General features: G+C 40.8%; 1 protein-coding gene and 1 pseudogene across 3 annotated transcripts in view; one reads left to right on the top strand and one right to left on the bottom strand.

Annotated features, from left to right (window-relative positions):
- ANO4 (anoctamin 4) overlaps nt 1–19,288 on the top strand; it is a 422,446-nt gene that overhangs the window by 40,314 nt on the left and 362,844 nt on the right. The gene's annotated exons all lie outside the window — the stretch shown is intronic.
- Nucleotides 7,699–8,215, bottom strand: LOC122472584 (annotated as a pseudogene).

A 19,288-nucleotide genomic window follows, 5' to 3' on the forward strand; every position in this document is an offset into this window, starting at 1 on the left:
CCAGTAGGACTGGACTCTGTCCAGAAACTCTAGGGAAGAACTTTTCTTTCCTCTTCCAGTTTCTGGTGACTCCCCTTTGTTTGTGACAGCATTACTCCAGTCTCTGGCTGCAAATGACCTTCTCTGGGTGTGTCTTCCCCTTCTCCATCTCTTATAAGGACAGCTGTCATTGGATTTAGGGTCCATTCTAATCCAGGATGAGTTCATCTCAAGATCCTTACCTTCATCATATCTGCAAAGACCTTTATTCCAAGTAAGGTCACATTCTGAGGTTCTAGGTAAACGTACATTTTAAGGGGCACTATTCAACTTACTATAATTATTAGTATACTCTCTTGAGGATGGGGAAACTTAAAGAGGGTGTTTTTTAAAAATTTTCTTTAATGTTCACTTATTTTTGAGAGAGAGACAGAGCACGAGCAGGTGAAGGGCAGAGAGAGAGACAACAGAATCTGAAGTGGGCTCCAGGCTCTGAGCTATCAGCACTGAGCCCGAAGTGGGGCTTGAACCTACGTACTGTGATATCATGACCTGAATTGAAGTTGCATGCTTAACCAATTGAGCCACCCAGACACCTCTTAAAGAGGGTGTTTTTGCTCAGAGACATTGGAGCATGTTAAGTCTTTGGACAACAGACCTCTTCTTTCCACTGGGTCTTACTAGTCCTCAGTCTCTCCAAACGTGGGCATCTGTATGCAGTGGGGGTACTGCTTTCATTCTATGTATTGAGAACCTACTGCCTGCTTTGTGAAATGCATGTATCTTTGTCAAATTAAGAACAGACTAATTTAAGAGCTTTTTAAAATTTGGCTGAGACCAGAATGAGGAGAGAATGAGTTCATAATGGATTCCTCTGTCTTGGCTCAGTTGTTTTTCTCCCCTGCTTCTTCTCTTTCCCACATCTTTTAGGGCTACCAGGAGGGGCTGGGCAGAGCCTACCTAAGGTTTGTGGGTGGTCAGTGTGGCTGAGCTGACTCGATGAGGACATGTGACCACTTCACTGTGGCTAGGGTTTTTTTTCTTTTGTCCCTGGACAAAAGGCACTTAAATTTCATGCCTGATGCTTGAAAGGAAATGTAAATATAAACAATGTTTTCTGTCTCTCTGTACATTTCTTAGGAGGGCCAGATGAAACTGTGATGGAGGTCAAAGTTGTGATGTGCTTTTCTTGAGCTCATTTGCCCAGGGACCACCCCAGCATCTTGCCGTTTTTCAGGACCTCTTTCGTGGGACACTGGCGCATATTCCCAAAGTGTTCCCTTGTCTGCCCCCTTATAAAGACTTTGTGGTCCCATGTGTCATTTCTTCAAGGATTTTTGTCTTGCTTTTATTTAAATACTTTATTATGAAATATTCCAGATATGAGAAAATGCATTAAAATATGAAACACACCTGCCACTTATCTGAAGACCTCAATATTGCTGGTACATTTGAAGCTCTCATGTTCCTTTCCTTTCCTCTCAGAAGCAACTGCTATTCTGAATTTGGGGTTTGTCATTGCCATGTATTTCTTTATACTGTTCTGCCATTGCCTCTGTCCCTACGTGACACAAAATCTTGTTCCCAAGGGAATGCAGAGTTTCTTTGGGCTTTGAAGAAGGCCATTAGTGATGGGAGATAAGTTGCTAATATTTATTTGGTACCTATTGTGTACCAGGTTCTGTGTCAGGTGTCTTCCATGCACTCATGACACTGACCGCATTGACGTCAACCATCAGCATTTGGAGTTGTTTTCCTTATTTTGCAGCCATGGACACCAGGAACCGAGATGGGAAGTAGTTGCCTGTCCAAGTTTAACCGTTAATACCTACCTGATGGCACCATGTTTTCCCTCAAATTGCTGCTCCTCTCTTAATACAGGGTGCTAGCTGGGAGCCTGGCTGTGTGACTCTGAATGAGTTTCCTGACCTCTCTGGTCTTTCTTCTTTTCTAAACAGATGGCTCCTGTGCCCCCTCCAGCCCTGGCACAGGAGCAACTGCTGGTGCACCCAGCATGATTCATCCTCAGTTCGTGGGTTTCAGTGCTTTATTTTAGTCATGTGGGCTTTTGTGAATTGGCCTTGAATTTTACCATGACTTATAATAACCCCACTTCTTCCATTCATTCACCAGTCTACCCCACATTTATTGAGCATGGGCCAGGATTGGTGTTTCACCCTGACCATATGAGAGGCATACATACTCTTTAGTCACACGGCAAGCTTCCTTTCTGTGTTCTAAACAAAAGGCCTAGTAACTACCTCTTTCCTAAACTGAGGACCACCTGTTAGCATCTCAAGGAGGGACCATATTTGGGTAAGAGTGGCCTCTAAGGAGACCTAATATGTTTAGCTGTAGACTACCTCTAAACTATAGAAGGCCACCTGATACTCATGGACAGCTGGGCTAATTACCAGGTGACCATTTTTGTTCATATGCTTCCTCAGTGCATCGTTCAATCAAGCATGTGTTCTGGAAAGAATAGTGCTGGTAATATATAAAGTGAAAGTTAATAATATTGGTCACACTCTTATTGAGGATGACAAGAGGTGAGTCCAGCAGCCATGGTGATTATAGGTGAGTTAATGGTATTGCTTGCTTGATTATATGGTCATTCTAGCTATTAGGATTTACAAGGAGAAAGCTGCCTGAGAAAGACATCAGTTAAAGTGAATAAAAATGTCGAATCGTTTTATTTACTTAGATGTACTGAGAAGGAATGAAAATGTGGCAAAACCTTGTTTTTCTGACAATGGAAGGAATGAAACATTTTATTGATATCCTGGATGAAACAGCAAAGTAGACTCTGGAGGGGGACTGCTAGGTTTGGATTTTGAGTCAGGCTCTAAGTTTCTAAGTATCAGTGCTACAACAGATTTGCCAGAGGATCTTACATCTAAGTTCTGGTCTGATAATGCTGCACTGAATTGCATATTACGCTGCCCAGGAGTACCATTTTTATGCTGGAAATTTGAGTTAATTAATATAATAAAGTTGTTTAACAAAATAGTAGGAAGAGGTATTCAGGTAAGATTTGAGGAATTCCAGAACCTATGCTGCTTGAGACCAGGTGGAATCACAGCAATGGAAGATGAGTCTTAGTACACACAGTGCTCACCTAAGAGTCTTGCCAGGGGCTGCTGGGTGGCTCAGTCAGTTAAGCATTCAACTCTTGGTTTTGGTTCAGGTCACGATCTCAGTTTGTGAGTTCCAGCCCTGCTTCAGGGTTTGCACTGACAGTGTGGAGCCTGCTTGGGATTCTCTCTCTCCCTCCCTCTCCCTTCCTCTCTGCCCCTCCCTTGCTCAATCTCTCTGTCTCTCTCTCTCTGTCTCTAAATGAATGAATGAATGAATGAATGAATAAATAAATAAATGCCTTTCTCTCCACTAGCTCAGCAGAAAATAAGGTCAAAACCAACCAGAGGGAAAAGAGACAAGTTCTTAATGCTTTGTAATACACATATTTCACATGGTGGGTGGAATGAAGGTTATGGAGATGACAGATTCTTTGAAACCCATGGAAAATGTTAGGACTCTGACCTTGTACATCTTACATTTATTTCAGCTCTCATCATGCTGCATTTTAACTTACAGGCTTACATATCCATCCCTCTCCTGGGTCTTGCAGTGCCCCTCAATCAGGAACTTCATCTTATTCCTGTATTTTCAGTATATATTTTTAAATGTTTGTTATCTTAGAGCAAGCACACACACACATGGGCATGTGCAAGCAGGAGAGGGGCAGAGAGAGGAGGACAAAGGATCCGAAGTCCTGATGCGGGGCTTGGACTCACAAACTGTGAGATCATGACCTGAGCTCAAGTTGGATGCTCAACCAACTGAGCTACCCAGGCGCTCCATTTTCCATGTATTTTTAACGCAGGGCCTGGGCATCATAGATCCTCAATGCATTCATTGAATCAAATTACTTTGGTTTGTTACAGCTTTGAGTAGTAAATGCTGTACTTTAAGTTAGTTTTTACTAGTATCTTTGAATGACAGGAGATAGATTTTTCTGTAACTTAAAATTCTGTAGTTTCCCCCAATTTTTAGTTTCCCCACACTGAGTTCACGTTATGTTTAGATGTTTCAGGGGGAGTGGGTGGGAGTAGCATTAATTTTGATGGCACAACTCTGTTTTTATAAAATCTCAGACTTTGACTCTTAAATAAGTAATTAGCACATATTAAAAATGTGTTGTGAATCTCTGTGCTTATGATGGCATCTAATGTGTGAGGAACCATTTGTTTAGGTAGCTATTTACAATGTGACAAATAGCTTCTCTGTTGAAACCAACAACCAACCAAAATACAATATAGAGAAACCTATTCATACAGTCATTTTTTTTTAATGTTTTTTTTTTTATGTACTTTTAAGGCAGAGAGAGGGACAGAGCATGTGCAGGGGAGGGGCAGAGAGAGAGGGAGACACAGAATCGGAAACAGGCTCCAGGCTCTGAGCCATCAGCCCAGAGCCTGACGCGGGGCTCGAACTCGCAGACCGCAAGATCGTGACCTGGCTGAAGTCGGACGCTTAACCGACTGCGCCACCCAGGCGCCCCCATACAGTCATTCTTAAACCCACAGAACATCCATGCTTTCTCACAGAACTTCTGAAATCAATTTTCTTGGCTGGCATTCATTTAATAACAAAACTATTCTTCCTTATCCATCTCACCTTTCTCATCAAAGATGCAAGGATATCCTGAGAAGTATGCAGCTGTGAGTTTTATACAAAGGAAAAATGCTAGTAATCTAGCTGGTTCCTACAATTGATCTGACCTCTTGATAAATAATTCAGAAAGATTAACAGGATATTTATGAAGATAATAAAAATGTAATTGTTACTTTGGTGTTATGCTGTAACAATGAGAGTTTCTAGTATGGTCATCCCACCAGGATGGAAGAAGACACCCTGGGATTTCATTCTTGCCTCTGCCCTTTTCAGCTATTGTCCCCTGGGCAACTCTCTTAGCATCTCTGAGCCTAGTTTCCCAATTTGTGATGTGAGGCTCCTAGAAATTTATATACAGTGTTATTGTGGTGTTCAAAGGAATATGGGAAATCTTGGTATGAACTCTAAAGGGATATACAAATACAAGGAATTATCATAGAAGGGCAGGCCATCTGGATTGTGGATTACTCCTAGGAAATCTTTGTTCTGTGGACATAATAAAGTACAAGTACGTTCTAGAATGATACATTCTAATTCCCATGTCTAATAGGACCTTTTTGTTTCCCACCCCAAAGTGCTATGGTAGGGCTCCATTAAATTTGTTGAACTTACATACCATGAAAGCCATCTCTTGTGAAGGCTTATGAGCCAGAGACAGAAGTATAATGGCTATAGGATATTGGCTTAACATATTATTTCCAGGAGTAAAATGAACTTAGAATTTTATTGACTACTATTTTTATAGATTTTTTTTTTCTCAGCCAAATTATCCAAAATTTTAGGAGCTGGTATTTACATATTTTAAGTAATTCAGTTTCTTACATAGATAGTAATAAAAACACATGTTATATTACTTCTAGAATTTATAAAATTTTTATCTCCCTGAGTAAATATAGAGATGGTTATATGATGCACCATGTTTCCCCTTTTTGCTTTGACTACCAGAAAACTCAAAGCTCAGCTTTCAGTTATAGTGAATATTCTGGCCAAAGTCAGTTTTTTTTTTTTTAATTTTTTTTTCTACGTTTATTTATTTTTGGGACAGAGAGAGACAGAGCATGAACGGGGGAGGGGCAGAGAGAGAGGGAGACACAGAATCAGAAACAGGCTCCAGGCTCCGAGCCATCAGCCCAGAGCCCGACGCGGGGCTCGAACTCCCGGACCGCGAGATCATGACCTGGCTGAAATCGGACACCCAACCGACTGCGCCACCCAGGCGCCCCTGGCCAAAGTCAGTTTTGTTTAAGAGGGCTCACCTTAGGGGAGCCTGAGTGGCTCAGTTGGTTGAGCATCCGACTTGGGTTCAAGGCATGATCTCATGGGTTCATCAATTCAAGCCCTGCATTGCATTGGGCTTGCTGCTGTCAGTGGGGAGTCTGCTTCAGGTCCTCTGTACTCCTCTCTCTCTATGCCCCTCCTCTGCTCACACTCTATCAAAAATAAATATTAAAAAAAGGGATCTCCTTAGACTATTGGCATCAGAATCACCTGGAGTGCTGTTCATATGGATTCTGGAACTCACCTACTGGTGTAGATTTCTTGGACCTTGGGCCTTAATAATCTGTATTTTATACAGGACGCTAGTTATTCTTGGGCATATTAAAGTTTGAAAATTACTGGCTTAAGATTTTAGAATCTTGATTCTTCCACTATATGAGTGAACTTTAAATAGCCATAATTTATATCTTAAAATCACCTGTAGCCTTTTCGGAATAGGCAAAGCAGAATAACTAAAAACATTTATGTCCATTTGGAAAAGATGATTCTGGTTGTCTTATAAAGTACTTTCTGCCAGTTCCCTTGTATTCCCTTTCCTTAAGTGTAAGTAAGGTCTTCAGATCTGCTCTTGTGTTGAAGGAGGTGAGAAAGAGGACTTGTGGCCCAGAACTGCGAGCTCCTATCTGACTCCTTTGCCCTGGCAGGAGTGATGGCATAGAGATATAAAAAGGCACTGGAGATCTATAGAGCTCAGAGTTAACAGCGTAAGAGGCTCTGTCTTCGGAAAGAGGGGTGGACGTTGCATTAACTTAACTGTTGCTAGTGCAATACTAAGATCCTTGAGTCAGGGACTTTTTCTGTTTCTTGGGCATAGCGCAGAGCCTGCACTAAGACCATCAGGAGGGGAAGAGGTGCTGATGGGTGTCCAGAATCCAAATTGAGAGAGAGAGAGAGAGCGAGCGAGCGCTAGAGAATCTTAAGCAGGCTCCACACTCAGTATGGAGCCCAACGTGGGGCTGCATCCCAGGACCCTGGGATCGTGATCTGAGGCCAAAATCAAGAGTCAGATGCTTAACCGACTGAGCCACCCAGGTGCCCCATGGATATGGTTATCTCTAAAAATACACATTTTAGAGCCAAATTTAAGTGATCTTACAATATGATTTACTCTGTAATACTCTCCCCACCGTGGACTCTATTGAAAAGGAATGGGTTAAATTAGAACTAACATTTTGGCCCAAAACCAAAATGCTCTTTGGTTTTCTTTAAATATGTGTACTGTTCTTTCCTCTCTACCTGACCCCTGTTCTTTCACTCCCAAATCTCTGCATCTCTTTCAGTGTCAAACACAGATGGCATTTAAGGGAGACCATGTGGCATAATGGAGTGACTCTAGGCCAGGAACACCTCAGTTCATGGGTGAGAAACCCTCCAGGGGTATTGACACTTTGAGACCTGTGACCAGGACATGCCTCTAATTGATTGTAGATCCCTGGTGGCCACCCCCCTCCCCCACCTTGGAGCCTGATACAGCTGCAGAATTCCAAGGCCATGCCATCAACCAGTTAGGCTGATAAGAAAGAAGAATCCTGGTGGCCATGATGACCAGCTTTTCCAGTTCCTCCCAGTCAGAAGTAATCTCTCCTTCTCCTTTAATTATTTTTTAAAAATATTAATTGTTGAGTAGACCTAGAAATATTTTTGAGGAGATATATAAAGTGTACATAAGATAAAGGATGACACAGCTTCAAACACCTGTTTATCCACCACAAGGTTTATTTATTTAATTACTTATTTTTTTATTATCATTTTTTTTATGTTGAAAAAACTTAGATTTAGCCAGCTGGACTCAGTTTAGATGATCCCAATTTTGTTGGCAACATCCAAAGCATCATAGTCAGGAGCCAGTCGAACATATGCTTTCTTTTCTTCATCGGACCCGATCAGAGTGTTGACCTTGGCCACTTGGTCAATGTCCTAGAGCTTCTTCACAGCCTGTTTGATCTGGTGCTTGTTGGCCTTGACATACACAATGAACACAAAAATGTTGTTGTCTTCTATTTTCTTTGTGGCTGACTCGATAGTCCGGGGAAACTTGATGATGGCATAGTGGTCAAGCTTGTTTCTCCTGGGGGCACTCTTTCGAGGATATCTGGGCTGCCTTCGGAGATGCAGTGTCTTGGGCCATTGGAATGTAGGTGACATGCAGATCTTCTTCTTCTTCTTTTTTTTTTTTTTTATGACTGTGGATGCCTTTCAGCACTGCTTTCTTGGCCTTCAAAGCCTTTGCTTTGGCTTCCGCTTAGGGAGGGGCAGGGGCTTCCTTCTTCGCCTTTGACACCATCTTCGCAAAAGGGCTCCACCACGAGGTTTAAACAAAAGATCATAAATATTGCCTTTCAGTGCTCTTGTGGCCTCTCCCCTATCGTATTTTTTTCTCTCCCCCATATTAAAGGTAACCATTCTCCAAAATTTGGTAATTTTCATATTCTTGATTTATTTTATAGTTTTATTACACATTCATATCCCTAAACTATACATAGTTTAGTTTAAAAAAACTTTTAAAAAGTTGTATTTCTTAAAATTCAAGTATAACTAGCATGAATCATTACACATAGTTTTGTTTTTATTAAATTTTATTTAAACTGGAGCAAACAGTATATTTTTTTAGACTTTTTCCACCTGAAGGTACGTTGGAGGAGATTCATCTGTGTTATGGACAGGAGTAGTTCCTTTATATCTGCTCCTATGTAGTATTCCATTATATTAGTATACCTACTATCTCTCTTACACCATTTACAGACACTTGTGTGATTCCAGTTTGGGGCTATTAAGAATTTTCTGAATTCGCTTTTGTATGTGTTCAGGTGCAGGAGGTTCTCTAGGGATCTACCCAGGAGTGGAATTGCTGGACCATAGGGTATAAACCTGCTCGGCTATATTAAAGACCAAATTGGTTTCCAAATTGGTTATAGCCATTTACACTTTGACCATCTGTACATAATTTCAACAACCATGGTGATGATGATGACTGATGGCTAAGTCACACAGTTTACTGCGTGCCTGCACTCATGTCAACTCATTCAATCCCCACAATAGCCCTGCGTGTCCTCATTGCTCCATATCCTTGCCAGCCCCTGAGAGTGTCTGGCTTGTACGTTTTGCTGGTCTGGTGGGTGCCAAATGGTACCTTAGTGTGGTTTTTACTTTGTACTTGTGTGGTAACTAATAACATGGAGCATCTCTTCCTAGGTCTGTGGAGTGCCTGTTCAAATCCTTCCCTCATTAAAACATTTTTTTAATGTTTACTTATTTTTGAGAGTGAGAGAGACAGAGTGCGAGTGGGGAGGGGCAGAGAGAGAGGGAGACACAGAATCCGAAGCAGGCTCCAGGCTCTGAGCTGTCAGCACAGAGCCTGACGTGGGGCTCGAACCCATGGACCACAAGATCATGACCTGAGCTGAAGTCAGACATTTAACCGACTGAGCCACCCAGGGCCCCCCTTCCCTCATTCTTAAATTGGGTTGTCTGTGGTCATCTTTAAGTCATAATAACTTTCTACTACTTCTACTTTCTGTTGTAACTATTTGCATCCTATCTTATTTCTTTCATTAGACTGTGAGCTCCCTACAGGACTGACAGTGTCAAGGATGTTTGTGTTCTCACAGGGTCAAGCCTTATGATTGGAACCTGGTCATTGCACAGGAAGATTTATTTTTGAAAGTTTGTACCCTTTTACCAACCTCTTCCTATTTCCCCCAGATACCCCTCTTCTAGTCTGTTTCTATGAGTTTGACTTTTTTTTCTTTTTTTTGGTTAAGATTCCACTTATAAATGACACCATGCAGTATTTGTCTTTTTGTCTGGCTTATTCACTTAAGCGTAATGTCCTCAAGGTTGTCCATGTTGCAAATGGCAGAATTTCCTTCATAGTTATTAAAGAATAATATTCGTGTGCGTGTGTGTGTGTGTGTGTGTGTGTGTGATATTATGATTTATAATAAGAAATGCTTGTTTTTTGTCCCTGTTTCTGGTACAGAGCTCCTAAAATGCTTGGAATTTTCTAAATGCAATAAAGCTCTTTTGTTAATGAGGTGACTTAAGCAGGTTAGAAAGGGGGCTGGTTGCCAGTGGGGCTAACCATGTGATTAGAGGGTTGGCACTTTTAGTCCCAGAAGGGAGGAGGAACTGGAGGGTTCATCAGTTGCCAATGGACAATGACTTAATTGTCATGGCTATGTAATGAAACCTCCCTAAAGCCCCAAAAGGTCAGGGTTCAGAGAGCCTCCAGGTTGGTGAACCCATGGAGCTGATGGGAGAGTGGTGTACCTAGAGAGGTCATGGAAGCTCTTTGCCCTTTCCCCAGGTCTTGCTCTATACTTCTCTTGCATCTGGCTGTTCCCAAGTTCTATCCTTTTGTAATAAACCAATGATCTAGTAGGTAAAATGTTTCTCTGGGTTCTGTAAGCTGTTCTAGCAAATTAATCAAATCCAGAGAAGGGGTTTTGGAAATCTCTGATTTTCACTTAGCTAGTTGATTGAGAAGCACAGGTAATAAATAACCTGGGCTTGCAAATGGCCCCTGAAGTGGAGGATGGTCTTGTGGGGCTGAGTTGTTTTGTCTGTGGAAGCTGATGTAATCTCCAGGTGTAGGTAGTGCCAAAATTGACTTAAATTGAGTTGAAATCTTGGAGACCATGCTAGTGTCTGAGAATTGCTTGTTGGTGTGAGGAAACACACACACACACACACACACACACACACACACACACACACAGTGCTGCAGTGAACATGGGAGTGCAGATATCTCTTCAATATCCTATTTTCATTTCCTTTGAATATATACCCAGAAGTAGGATTGCTGGATCATATGGTAGTTCTATTTCTAATTTTCTGAGGAACTTCCATACGGTTTTCCACAGTGGCTGTACCAATTTACATTTCTACCAACAGTGCGCAAGGGTTCCCTTTTCTCTACATTCTTGCCAGCACTTATTTCTTATCTTCTTGATGTAGCCATTCTAACAAGGGTGAGGTGATATTTGCATTTTGATTTGAATTTCCCCAGTTAGTGATGTTGAAAACCTTTTCAAGTATTATATCCCTATAAGCTATTTGTAGGTCTTTTAAAAAATGTCTATTTAGTTCATCTCAGTTTTTAATCAGATTTTTTTTTTTGGCTATTGACACAATTTGCAAATACTTTCTCACATTCTGCAGGTTGCCTTTTCATTTTGTTGCTAATTTGCTTTGCTATGCAGAAGCTTTTTAATTTGATGTAGTCCCACTTGTTTGTTTTTGCTTTTTTGGCTTTGCTTTTGTGTCCATAAGCATATGTATTGAATGAAATAGAGAGGACCAGTTTTGCTTTATAAATTGGTAATCCTTCCTCCCAATCTAGCCCAAAACATTTTCCCTCAGAGGTTAACTGAATACCTGCCAGGGGTGTTGCAAAAGAAATTCCTTCATTGGGAAGGAGATTGGACTGTGTAATAGTGCGTTGCGTCCAACTCCAAAGTTTCTCAGTCTCTGTAAAAATCTTTGACCCATCCAGAAAAGTTCCCTTTGTATCCTTCTTCTAAACCTTGACCAACCTTCCTGATCACTTGATCACTTTGAAAAAAACAAAAATCAAAAAACCCCCAAACTTCATTATGAAATAGAACACAGATATGCAGACAAGTGCATAAAAGGCAATATGGATAATCATAGCATCTCAATCACTAAATTTGTTAAACAACCTATGTTGTGGATTTGGGTAGAAGATCAGCAACCCTGAGAAATTTAGCCTTTTGATATGCTCCAGGGAGGGTTGGAAAACTATGACCTGTGGGCCACACGTGCATCACTGCCTGGTTTTGTGAATAAAGTTTTACTAGAACACAGTCATGATAGGTTGTCTGGTGGCTCAGTTGGTTGAGTGCCTGACTCTTGATTTTGGCTTAGGTCATGATTCCAAGGTCATGGGATCAAGCCCCAAGTCAGGCTCTGTGCTAAGCATGGAGCCTGCTTAAGATTCTCTCCCTCTCTCTCCCTCCCCCTCTCCCCCCACCTGCCCCCCCCCCCGCCCCTTTCCCCACTTGCTTCCATACACCTGCTCTCTAAAAAAAAAAAGAGCCCAGTCCTGCTAATTTGTTTCTATATCATCTATGGCTATTTCCATGCTACAATAGCAGAGTTGAGTAGTTGTAGAAAGAACTGCATAGTCTGCAAAGCAGAAAATATTTACTCTCTGGCCCTTCATAGAAAGTTTGCCAACTGCTCTTCTAGAGTCTGACTTGGAAAAACAGAACTGCCTCTGTCCTGTGTGGTTTCTACTTAACAAAAGTAGTTGAGAAAATCTTTGTTTGAGAAAAGCAAGTTAAATAATTATAACATTCAAAAACATTAAACTCTAGGATCTATTTTAATGAAATCTTAAGAATAGCCAGAAACTAAACCCAAAGAAAATTACCTCTCAATCTTGACCTCCTTAAGAGTGTGCTGAACTGCACCAACAACATTTTATAACGAAAAGACTGGAGCAACCCAATAATTTTTTAGGTCACAGGGTATATCTAATTGAATAGAAAAAGAGATCAACATCTTGAGATTATATCCCTGGAGAAAGTAACACCTGAAACAGATTGAGTTTTTTGATTAAGTTATTCCTTAGTGAGTAGAGGTTAAACAGTCAAACAGATGAAAATACTTGATAGGAAATAGAGCTGGAGCACACATGATTCTTGAAGTGACATTTGGGAAGTGCACGTGCACACCACATCCTTCCCCACACTGCACACACACACAATGATGCTTAGTCAAATACAAACCAAAATGAGATGACCCCTGTCTGCCTGTTTTCCACTTGAACACAGAAAGTTTTGACTTTCAAATTGTCAATTGTCATTTTCACTATAGCAAAATCAATCTAATTTTCTTTGGGCAATCTCACAAGTGAAGAGAAAAAGTAAGTAATAACTTTAATTTGCCTGCCTATAGGGGAAACGCAATTGAAACCCAAAGATTGTATCAAATTCATTAAAACAAGCAAGCAAAAAAAAAAAAAAAACCAACTCGGACTCTTGATTTTGGCTCAGGTCATGATCTCACAGTTCAATCTGTGAGATCGAGCCCCACGTCAGGCTCTGTGCACTGACAGTGTGGAGCCTGCCTGGGATTCTTTCTCTCCTTCTCTGAGCCTCTCTCTCCCTCCCTCCCTCCCTCTCTCTCTGTCTCTGTGTCTGTCTGTCTGTCTGTCTCTCTCTCTCTCTCTCTCTCTCAAAATAAGTAAACATTAAATAAAAAAGAAAAAAATATCCAGTGTAATCTTTCCTCCAAGCTGTATTTCGGTCTAAAGTCTGATAGGCTGAGAGTGGGGTACCTCTTGTGCTGCTTTGAGGCAAAGAGTGAGTTGTAGTCTAAGAAAGGGCTATACGGTTCAAAGCCTGATTACACCACCTTCCTCTTCCTCCCCTCTCCAATTATAAAAATCATTGTATGTAAAAATGCCTCACTTTTCAAATTTGCATTTAAAGAATGCTTGTTTGGGGCTTCTAAGTGAAAAGCTAAACACCTTAAAATAGCAGCCTCTCAAATAAAATAATTTTTCCTTCCTCCAGAAAGTAATTGCCCTTTGGAAATGCATTCTTAAAAATGATGTTTAGAACGTAGGTGAGTTGGAGATCAGAAGGAGGCCATAGACCCAGACGGAAACCCTGCCCTCTAAGAATGATCCATGTGCACGTGAATACGTAGCTCTTGTATTCTTCTTTTCTATGCTTCATTGAAGCAGGGTGTAAATGACATGTGGCAGTGGGGTAGATACAGTGCTTGGGAGTTCAGTGTTTATCATCAAACCTGGGATCACTTCCTAGATCCAAGATTGTGTGACCTTGGGGAACTTGTTTGTCCTTTAAATCACAGGTACCTGACCTGAAAAATGAAAATGGTACTAATCTTCACTAAAATGTTGTTTTAAGTGTTAAATGAAATAATACGTATAAAAAACCTTAACGTAGTACCTAGAATATAGTAAAGGGGTGAGAGAGAAATGAGCAGGATACTCATGTGCTTATTAGTGGCCGCTCCAGGAGTGAAACTACTGACAGCTAGTAGATGGGGTGTGTGTGTGTGTGTGTGTGTGTGTGTGTGTGTGTGTGTGTGTGTGATTGCCATTCTGATATCATAGAGATAAGAGCCTTTTGCTTGTTAAGGAAAACATTTAGTAGCTTTCTTCCAACTGTGTTTTTAGACACCTATGTCTTTTAAAAATTTGCAGTCTGGGGGTGCCTGGGTGTCTCAGTCAGTTGAGCGTCCAATTTTGGCTCAGCTCCTGATCTCACGGTTCATGCGTTGAGCCCTGTGTTGGGCTCTGTGCTGCCATCTTGGAGCCTGGAACCTTCTTTAGATTCTGTCTCCCTCTCTCTGCCCCTCCCCTGCTTGCGCGCATGTGCGCTCTCTCAAATGGATAACATTAAAAAAAATCTGCAATCTGTACTGAAACCATGGACTTCCTACCAATCAGTGATTAAAAGCAGCACTGAATGGGGCTCCTGGGTGGCTCAGTCGGTTGAGCCTCCAACTCTTGATTTTTGGCTCAGGTCATGATCCTAGCCATGGGTTGTGGGATCGAGCCCCATGTCAGGCTCTGTGCTCAGCTTTAATATTCTCCCTCTCCCCTTCTGCCCCTCTCCCCTGCTTGAGTGTTCTCTCTCTAAAATAAACAATAACGACAACAAAAACCAGCACTACGTTAAGGTGCCAAAATGTTAAATGATGATAGGAAAAACTCAGTGAGTGCTTGCTACAATGCCTGGTGCTATTCATTTGTGAACTAGTTTCCTTAATCTTCATAAAACCATAGAAGGTAGCAGTTATTATCCTTGTTATACAGGAGGGGAAGAGGAGGAAGAGGTAAAGTAACCTGTCCAGGTTACACAGCCAGGAACTGGTTGACCCAGTACTCAAGGTCAGGCAGTCTGGCTCCCAAACCTGTTCTGGGCATATCCTTGTGTCCTGGATACTGAGATTTTCCCAACCTCTTGTTGGCAGTGAGGAGAGGCTATCAGAACGAACTCCTGAGAGCAGTCTACAGAGATCTATACCCATGTTAGAACTCGTGTAAGTTAATGGTTTGGTTCAAAAACCACCCTAGGAATTCTGCACCAGAAATGACTCTGGGCCCTCCCTGCCAGGGAAGATGAGAACCTGATGCCTCAGTGTACTTTTCTTTCTAGACCTTTCATTATGGAGGTCAAAGAGTGTAGACTCGAGTATAATTTCTGGAATCTATTGATGATATACCTTTTGGGAACACTTTTAATGTGAAGGGGCTATTTGAATCTGTCATAAAAATAATTGTAGCCTTTAAGAGTTTTTAAGGATTAATTTAAGACTGAAGAAAATCGCTTTCATCTGCAGGGCCTATTCACGGTCACTTGAATTTTTTGCTTTTATTTCTTTTACAAATACTAATCAGAAGAGAAAAAGGGCATGTCTTTTCAAATAACTCCTGGCCTTTTCCTTTTGGGGTAATGTTTCCTTACAGACTACATTTTTAAGAACTGGTTGGGGATGAGTGGAGGATGAGCAAAAATGATAGGAGAAAAATATGCAGGTAGTGGTATTTAAGATAACTCTTTTGGGACACTGCTTACCAAATGTCTTAGATGGAATACACAGGTATTGAGTCCAGGGTTTTAGCATTCTAAGACACCTGAAAAGCCATTTAGACACCATTTTTGCAGGTAAGGAAGCTGAGAAAAAGCAATTTAGTGACAAAGCTGGGACTAGAAACCAGGTCTCCTGATTTATATGTCCTATCCTTATATTTTGAACTGACTGCTGGGAAGAACAAAAAGCCATGAGTTCTCCCTGGGCTGGCAGATGAAGCCTTAATATTTATCCCTAATGTTTGGGCTCTTCCACAAAGAGATTCCGTAAGTTAGACTTTTCCTAAGTTTTATGTGGGAATAGGAAAAAGTTGCCTTTCTTGCATATAAAATTTGGCAATAAACAGTGCCCTTATTTTGTAACGATACTGCTTGGAATTCAGACTAATTTAATTTAATCCCTGTCTTTCCACTTCCTTCCACAAAATTAATCTTAGCATCTATAAAGGTCATTTTCCAACCTTTTACTGATGCTAATATCCCCCATTCAGCAATTGCAATTTACTGTCTTATTATTCACTTATGATCAGGAATGTTCTTGTACTGTCATTTTGTTGTGACGTTTCCTCGTTGGCTTTAGAGGATAATGCTTAACATTTTTGAAAATGTCCTTTTTCTTCCTCTCTGTGACAACAAGGAGTTTCAGTGGGCTTTAATACTTCAGAAGGCAAATGAAGGTGAATGTATGCTGGAATTTTCTGTGGAATCTGAAAGTCCTTGAAGGCAGTGTGAATCAGTAAGGTAGAGAAGTGTAATTTAATGAACATACACAAAATAAAGATCGTAGCATCTGAGTTATAGTGTTGTTTTCTGCCACAAGGAAGAGTCAAAATACAAGAGTCTTGGTCATTTAAAGTTGAGAAAAGGCAACTTCTATGTCTCCTTGCCTTGTCTGCTCTGGGGCTGCTTCTCCTGTTGGAGATTGCATAGTATGTTGGAAAGAATACTAGACAGAAATCTGGAAGATCCGGGTTCATGGGCTGACTCTGACCCCTACCCTGTTAGATTTGGGGCAGATAGGATTACCTCTGTTGTCCAAAGTTTTCTCATTTGTAATTTTGGGTTATGCTTAAACCAGTGGTTGTCAACCCTGGCTGTGCGTTCTTATCAGCTGGAGAATTTTTGTTTCCTGGATATCTTATGATTACATCTTAAAACAGAAATATATAATGAATTTTTTAATGTTTGTTTATTTAATTTGAGAGGGAGAAGGAGACCAAAAATCCCAAGCAAGCTCTGTCTGTCAGTGCTGAGCCTGACCTGGGGCTCAATCTCATGAGTTGTGAGATCATGACCTGAGCCAGAATCAAGAGTTGGACACTTAGCCAACTGAGCCACCCACAGGTGCCCCTGTAGGATGAGTTTTATAGTGAACACCCACCACCCAGATTCTACTGTTAACACATTATCTATTAGTTGGGAGGCCTTTAAAATACACACACTCCCTCACATACTCCTACATGTTATGGAATAAATGCCTCTGGGATTAGAAAAGGTGAAGAAGGGAAATTTCTCTTTTTACTTCATATACTTGTGGTGTTCGAGATTTTGTTAAACAGTGAATATATATTACTAATACTGCTATTACTAAAAACCACCATAACAAAGTAAATATACACATTCTTGGGACTCCCCCCCTCCAACGAGTGATACAGCAGGTCCCAGATGGGGCTTTGGCATTTTTAGTTTTTTGAAATGTAGCTAGGATTGAGAATGCAGAAGTATGCGGTCTCTAAAGTGCCACTGAGGCTTAATATTCTAAGGGGCTACAAGTTCTCCTTTTCTATTAACCAGAAATTCTCCTCTATAGTAGATTGGTTCCAGTTTCTTCTAGTTTGGTTCCAGATTCTTCCTGGTTCAGAGACAGGCAGCTGAGTGCTGCTATTGTCATAATGATGAGCCTGCAGCCAGCAGAAAGAAGAACATCTTGTGTAAGCAGAGAAAACCTCAGTTTCAGGCAATACAGCCTAGCTTTTTGCCTTTTTTTTCTTTTCTCCTGGTTCTCCCGTGGAACTGTTTGAGATCTCTCTAAAGCCTTTAGAACCACCTCCTTTGCCTCTTTTCTTTGTAGATTATTGCCTGGTTTGCTGTGATTGAGACCATTATCAGCCATTGTTCAAGGTGGCCCCCTATTCCACTCCACAGGCTCAGTTCTCCAGGGAGATCTCCCTCAGATCAGGGCTGGCTGTGCCAACCTCCCCAGGCATCCTGGCCCTTCCTCCTTCTGAGGTACTTTTCTCCATGTTGTAGCTGCTCTTCTGTGCTCCTTTCTGTCTTCCCCACCATGCTGTCTTCGGTGTCTTTGTTCTCTCAGCTGGTGGCGCACAGTAGTAGGTGCCTGGTATGTAGGTTGCAGATGTTCGTCCCTCCATATCAGTGACCATGTCAATGTGAGCTTCTTGCTATCCTTGATGGGGCTCTTGTGCTCCCCAAGGACTTTGTATTTGCCAGCCATTTAAACATTAATATTTTATTAAGGTTACAAATTCAAGATTCTAGTTTTTCCTTTAACTTTTAAACACACACACCTTATTATTTAATTCTAAATCTATAAATGTTAATTGTCACAAGCAATCTGGTTACAGTTTGGCCTCATTTAAAGTCTCCTAAACATTCTAATGCATTGATAGTTTTAATATTCTGTTTCCTTTTTAAGACCTCATTTTCCTAATGAAGAAAATTTTTCATGATTCTTACAAATACAATAAATGTGTAACGTGGTAAAACTTCTCCTAAACCTCCCAGTATTGTGACAGACTTAAGCAAAGTTCTGCCATACATCTTAACTTGAAGTCACCGGGCTTAGTTATTCAACCACATAATTTACCTTGGAATTGAAATGGTCATCTGCTAGCTAGGCCAATGTGCCAGATTCTCATAAACATTATATACTCTTTAAATACTGAACACAAAAATATTGATATGATAGATTTAATTTATAACATTATTTCCATGTATTTCTAGATACTCCCAGGCTTAACAGATGTTTACCCACCAAGAAAACAATTCTGCCATCAGCCATTCTGCTAGGCTTTAAGGTCAGGAGGTGCTTGTGTCCAGGTGGATTTTTCTTAAAACTGTGGGGGACACATAGACCTCTCTTCCAAGGTTGCAATGCCAGGGAAGTCTCCAAATCCACATGTCCACGTGGAATGGTCTTCTAGTCCTCATCAGATGGATTCTGGTTATATCTTTAGTCTGATTTAGGTCTATAATCATCCATCTGGATTGCTTCACTATTAGATTGGTTAAATCCAATCTATTTACTGCTTGATTGTATTCCATTTTCTCTTTTCTCATTCCAATGTTTGTAGCTATTTAGATAATATCTGATTGTATTCTGTGTATTTCTGTAGTTCTGCTGACATAGTCTTCAGTGACAGTTAATAATTGTTTTGCTATGAAGGACCCTTTTCATTATCCCCTACCATGGATTTTGGAAGACTATGAAAATAAAAAGACCATCTTTAATAAATGATAATTACTGATCACTTTCTTTTGGCTGACCAAATACAAATTTAACTTCCTATCAGAGCTTCTTATCCGCATGAGCTAATCAGTGCTATGAAATAGATTGATAGAATTCCAATCAAAAGGAAAATTGTTTCGCTTTGCATGTAGCCTGATCAGTGCATATGCCTGACATCTGTTAGGTTTATTGGCAAACAAAGTAATTTGTTAGGTACTCAACGTTTGCTTTGTCAGTATCAGGTGGGGGACCACAACTCAATTTTAAAACTTTGTCTGTTGTCCTTCTTTTCTCA

This window comes from Prionailurus bengalensis, chromosome B4 (genome assembly GCF_016509475.1).
Source record: "Prionailurus bengalensis isolate Pbe53 chromosome B4, Fcat_Pben_1.1_paternal_pri, whole genome shotgun sequence".
Lineage (NCBI taxonomy): Eukaryota > Metazoa > Chordata > Mammalia > Carnivora > Felidae > Prionailurus > Prionailurus bengalensis.